Here is a 6,075-nt window from a genome sequence, read left to right as displayed (position 1 = left end):
GAAAATCATGTCTTACCAAGAACCATGGAGAGCTCATACTAAGTGAGACAATCAACAAATGCTAACACTGAGATGACATGGTGTCCAATTATCTGACAAGAATTTTAAAGCAACCATCAGAAAAATTCTTCAACAAGTAATTACAAATACTCTTGAGACAAATGAAAACATATATAAAATTTCAGGAAAGAAATAAGAAGACTAAAAAAAGAAATAAAGACATAAAAAAGAACAAAATGAAAAAATTAGAACCGAAATATATAACCAAAAGGGGGAAAAAAAACCCTCAATGGATAGGCTCAATAGCAAAATGGAAAGGACAGAGGCAAGACTCAGTAAATTTGAACAATAAAAGCTATGCAATCTCAACAACAGAGAGAAAATAGCCTGGAAAAAATGAACAGAACCTTAGGGACTTGTGGGACAAAAAGAGATCTAATATTTGTGTCATCAGAGTCCCAGAGGCAGAAGATTGGCAGAGGGCTGAAACATATTTAAGTAATAATAATAATAATAATGACTAAAAATTTCTAGCATTTGTCAAAAACCATAAGCCTACAGGTTGAAAAATCTGACCAAAACTTAAATGGATTAAATCCAAAGCAATTCTTGAAAAAACATATTATAGTCTTTTGAAAACCAAAGACAGATTGGGTCTTGAAAGCAGTCAGAGAGAAATGACACATTACTGATGGGAAAAACAATTCAAATGACAGTGTATTTCTCATCAGCAACCATGAAGGGTGGAAGGAAATAACAAAATATTTTTCAAGTGCTAAAAAAATGGTTAAGCCACAATTCTATATCCAATGAAAATATATTTAAGGAATGAAGGAGAATTAAATACATTCACACATGAGGTAAATCTAAGAGCATGTGTCACCAGCAGGTCTACCCTAAAAAGAATGGCTAAAGAAAGCTCTGTAAACAAAAAGGAAATGAAAAAAAGAAGGACTCTGGGAACATTTAGAAGAAAGAAAGAACACAGAAATAAAAATATGGGTAAACACAATACATTTCCCTTATCTTCTTGAGTTTGTTTGATGGTTGAAGCAAAAATTATAGTAGTCTTCAGTATAGTTCTCAATGAATATAGAGAAAATAATTAACACAATTATATTATAAATGGGGAAGGGTAAAGGGACATAAAGGGGTTAAAGCTTCTACAATTCACTCAAAATGTCAATACCAGTTGACTTTGATAAGATATATCTATATTACATAATAATATATTAAGAAATTATATAATGTATATAATTAATGATTATACATATAATTTACATGTAATATATAAATATACAATATTACAATGCAATATGATAAAGTAACTTCAAGTGTAATTATACAAGTATAATAAAATAAAATAAAAGGATGAAAAAGATAAGATGCAAACATTAATCAAAAGAAAGCTGGAGCGCCCATCTTAATATTAGACAAAGTACAGAGCAAAACAAATTACCAAGGACAGAGAAGTACATTACATAATGATATGGTCAGTCTACTAAGAAGAATGAACCATCCTAAATGTGTATGCACCAAACAACAAATATGTGAAACAAAAACTGATAGAACTGAAAGGAAAAATAGACAAAACCACAATTATAGTTGGAGACTTAAATGTCTCTCCCTCAATAATTGATAGAACTAGATGAGATGACTAGCTCCCTCAAAAAATTGCAGTGAAGATTTAGGGAAGGAATGCCTGAAGCCTTCAGTAGTCACCAGCAGGGTACATAGAGTTAATTGTACTAGATATAATCTCTGACTCTATGGAGATTACATCTAGTGGGGAAGACAATTAATTATACAGTTATTTTGGAGTAATAAGAAAATTCAGGTCCTATTGGAGTCAGAAAAGGCTTCTTTTTGAGGAAGAATCATTAAGCCAACCTCTGAAGAGTAACTAGAAACTCTCTGAGTGAAGAAATGGATAAAAGTGCTTCGGGAGAGGGAATAGCATTCAGCTATCCAAGGTTGAGAAAACTTGCTCACAAAAATAATAGTGAATCTGAATATTACAACTTGTCTTTGTTTCAAAAGGCTAGCCTTCTCATTGATTCTAGGATTTTCTATGTTAAATATACCTCAGAGGAAGATTAATAATATCTATCAATTACTGGATGCTAATTACATGCCAAGTGTGATGCTAAACACTTTATATGTAATATAATTCTTACCACAAGCTGTGATATAGGCATTTTTATCAGTTCAATTTTAAAAAAGGAAAACGGGTTAAAAAAAGTTAATTTTACCTAAGGTAAAAATGCTAGAAAATGGTGGCTCTGGGGTTCAAACCTAAGTCTGCCATCTACAGTGCCTCTAGTTTGGTGAACTGGAGTTTAGGGAAGCTTACCCGCCTGGCCTGCTGTGTTGGGCTGAGCCATATACTTTTCATATTGACTAAGGGACATTTTACCTTCTGTTATGGACTGAATGTATCCTCTCCAAACTCATTTGTTGAAATCCTAGCCTTCACGAGGGTGGAGCCCTCATGAATGGAATTAATACCCAAATAAAAAGGGCCCCAGAGAGATCTCTCTCTTTCTTTCTGCTATCTGAGGATACAACAAGCAGCATTCTGCAACCCAGAAGAGGGCTCTCACCAGAACCCAAACATGCTGGCACCCTGATCTTGAACTTCCGGTATCCAGAACTGTGAGAAAAATTTATGTTATCCCTGTGTTTTGTTATAGCAGCCTGAACTGGCTAAAACACCTACACCTCAATGATATGTCACTTGCCCTAGAGAATGGTCCAATCCAAGTCATATGCTCCAGAGATTTTCCAGTATGTTCTGAGTCTGGCAGATAATGAGATACTCATGACACCATTGAACCAAAAGAAACACTCTTACTTTACCCTTGCAGGTGAGGTGATATAGGAGAGGAATATCTGTGTCCTTGTCCTTTAGAGTTGCCATTGACGTAACCCAGGATGTGCACACCATCAAAATGGGCAGGGAAGATGTGATCTTTGTAAGTTGGTTCCACTTTAGAGAAGAAAGATGGAATCTTGAAATGTATTTATTTACCAATTCATGCTCAAAAGATTGTCTAATCTATATAAAAATTACACTTGAGGACAACTGTGAATCTCTTTAAGGGCCATTTTATTAACATGAGAATTATAGGTAACTGTAAGGTCCCCTTTATCATAAAAGAAGTCTTTCCATGGAGGATTCTGAGTTTATTAAAGATAAATTTTTTCCTTGCATTATGCCTAAGGGTATACTATCTTCATAGTGATCAAATGTAAACAGGAAGAGAAGGGTAGAAAGGCAAATAAAGTGAAAATGAGGGGAGATAATTAGGGAAAGAGGCAATGGGGAAATGCAAAAAGAAGACAGGAACACAAATTCAACCCAAATAGGCCTGCATCCTCTACCCTATGCCAAAGCAGCTGGATATAAGCAAGTCTCCACTCATTTTTCCTGTTTGTTGCTGTTGATTTGGGGAAGATTTCATCTAAATAAGAAAAAGGGTGGGGTTGAGAGTATAAAAGGAAAAAATAAAGTCACATCTAGAGAAATCCTTGGAATCAAAAAGCTGATTTTTAAGAAGAATGCTGGTGCAATTTTGATTGGGATTGCATTGAATGTGTAGAGTGCTTTGGGTAGTATTGACATTTTAACAATATTTATTCTTCCAATCCATGAGCATGGAATGTTTTTCCATTTCTTTGTGTCTTCTTCAATTTCCTTCATAAGTTTTCTATAGTTTTCAGCATACAGATCATTTATATCTTTGGTTAGGTTTATTCCTGGGTATTTTATGGTTGTTGGTGCAATTGTAAATGGGGTCAATTTCTTGATTTTTCTTTCTGTAGCTTCATTATTGGTGTATAAAAATACAACCGATATTTGTACATTGATTTGTACCCTGTGAATTTCCTGAATTCATGTATCAGTTCTAGCAGCCTTTTGGTGGAGTCTTTCTTTCGGGTTTTCCAAATAAATCCAGTGAAGAAATGGGCAAAAGACACGAATAGACACTTTTCCAAAGAAGACATCTAGGTGGCCAACAGACACATGAAAAGATGCTCAATGTCATTCATCATCAGGGAAATCCAAATCAAAACCACACTGAGATATCATCTCATACTAGCCAGAGTGACTAAAATTAACAACTCAGGAAATGACAGACGTTGGAGAGGATGTGAAGAAAGGGAACCCTCTTGCACTGTTGGTGGGAATGCAAACTGGTGCAGCCGCTCTGGAAAATAGTGTGGAGTTTCCTTAAAAAATTAAAACTAGAACTACCCTATGACCCAGCAATAGCACTACTAGGAATTTATCCAAAGGATGCAGGAGTGCTGATTCATAGGGGCACATGTACCCCAATGTTTATAGCAGCACTTCCAACAATAGCCAAATTATGGAAAGAGCCTAAATGTCCATCAGCTGTGGTTTATATATACAATGGAGTACTACTTGGCAATGAGAAAGAATGAAACCCTGCCATTTGCAGGAACATGGATGTAATTGGAGGGTATTATGCTAAGTGAAATAAGTCAGTCAGAGAAAGACAGATATGTTTTCACTCATATTTGGATCTTGAGAAACTTAACAGAAGGGAAGGGGAAAAATAGTTACAAACAGAGGGGGGAGGGACGCAAACCATAAGAGACTCTAAAATACAGAGAACAAACTGAGGGTTGATGTGGGTGGGGGAGAAGGGAAATGGGTGATGGGCATTGAGGAGGGCACTTGTTGGGATGAGCACTGGGTGTTGTATGCAAGCAATGAACCATGGGAATCTACCCCAAAAACCAAGAGCACACTTTATACACTGTATGTTAGCCAATTTAACAATGTTATATTTAAAAATAAAAAATAAATTAAAAGTTTGCAGGCAAAAAAAAAAAGGCTGATTTTAAAACTGTACACTCAGAGACTCAAGTGGTAGCCCTGGGGTGTTAGCTTAGGTATGATCTGACTCCCCCCACCCCAACCAAACCAATCAGGAGCTTGATCCACCAGGGCTCCTTTTGGTAACTTTTCCCCGGCAGAGTACTCACCCCTTTCCCCATCTAATCAAAGGCTATTTCTACTCCAAAAATCACATCCTTAGGATTCCTAGTTTTACTCCTTATCCCTCTTCCTTATAGTGTCTGCTTGGTATTTACTACATAAGCAATCGATAGTACTGCCATGTGAGAAGTGGGAGAACAGCCTATATGTAAATTTGGAAGTTATGGGTTCGTGTTCTTACGTATTTCTGTAATTCAATTTCTTTCAGGCATTCACAGTTTCATTTTACTATCTTTAAGTTGGCTTTCTGATGTTTTAACCTAGACCTTTGGAGTTATTTCAATTTTGCTTCTGACCCCATCCATAAGCGACCTATTTCTACTAGTTCTTTGGACACTGTGGAGAAATAGGTCTTTTTCAGAGTTTCTTGTTCAGCTAAGCCTCTTATTAAACCTTCACAGAAGCTACCTGAATTCAAGTCTGCAGCACCCCTTGGATTATACCAGGGGTTCTCAATTCCAGCAACATTTTAAGAACACCTGGGGAGCTTTTAAGGTTCTATCCCAGACCAATTACATCAGAGTCTTTAGGCATAGGATAATAGTTCTAAAGCTCCCCAGGGGATACTAATGTGCAGCCACTGCCCTTGTCCAGTTGAGAACCACTGCACTTCAAATAGAAAATCCTCTTAATTAGCATCTCCTTTATTCTGAGCACATTAGCTCCAATTAGCACCACTTGCATCCCATTTCTGATCTTGGATATTTTCTGGTTTCTCCTTTTTGCAAATCACTTCCATCCACGTGAGAAGCACAGAATTTATTCAGTTTGGGTAGATGACTTTGTTTTAATTAATTCACAAATGTAGTTTGCATAAATTTTATTTTTCTATATAACCCCTGCAATTTCAATAGAAAAATCACTTTATTATTTGTACAGACTAAAATAATCAGATGACATATTTGAATGTATATCAATTGTTATTTGAGTTTCCTTTGCTTCTGTTTTCAGAAATATTAGGCTGAACAAGAAACCACTTCTAGTGTAGCACACTTCTTAAAATTCTGGATGTTATATAAGAAATATATTTAATAAAATTCCTGAGT

This window comes from Acinonyx jubatus, chromosome C2, assembly GCF_027475565.1.
Source record: "Acinonyx jubatus isolate Ajub_Pintada_27869175 chromosome C2, VMU_Ajub_asm_v1.0, whole genome shotgun sequence".
NCBI classification, from domain to species: Eukaryota; Metazoa; Chordata; class Mammalia; order Carnivora; family Felidae; genus Acinonyx; species Acinonyx jubatus.
This window is presented reverse-complemented; position numbering follows the sequence as displayed.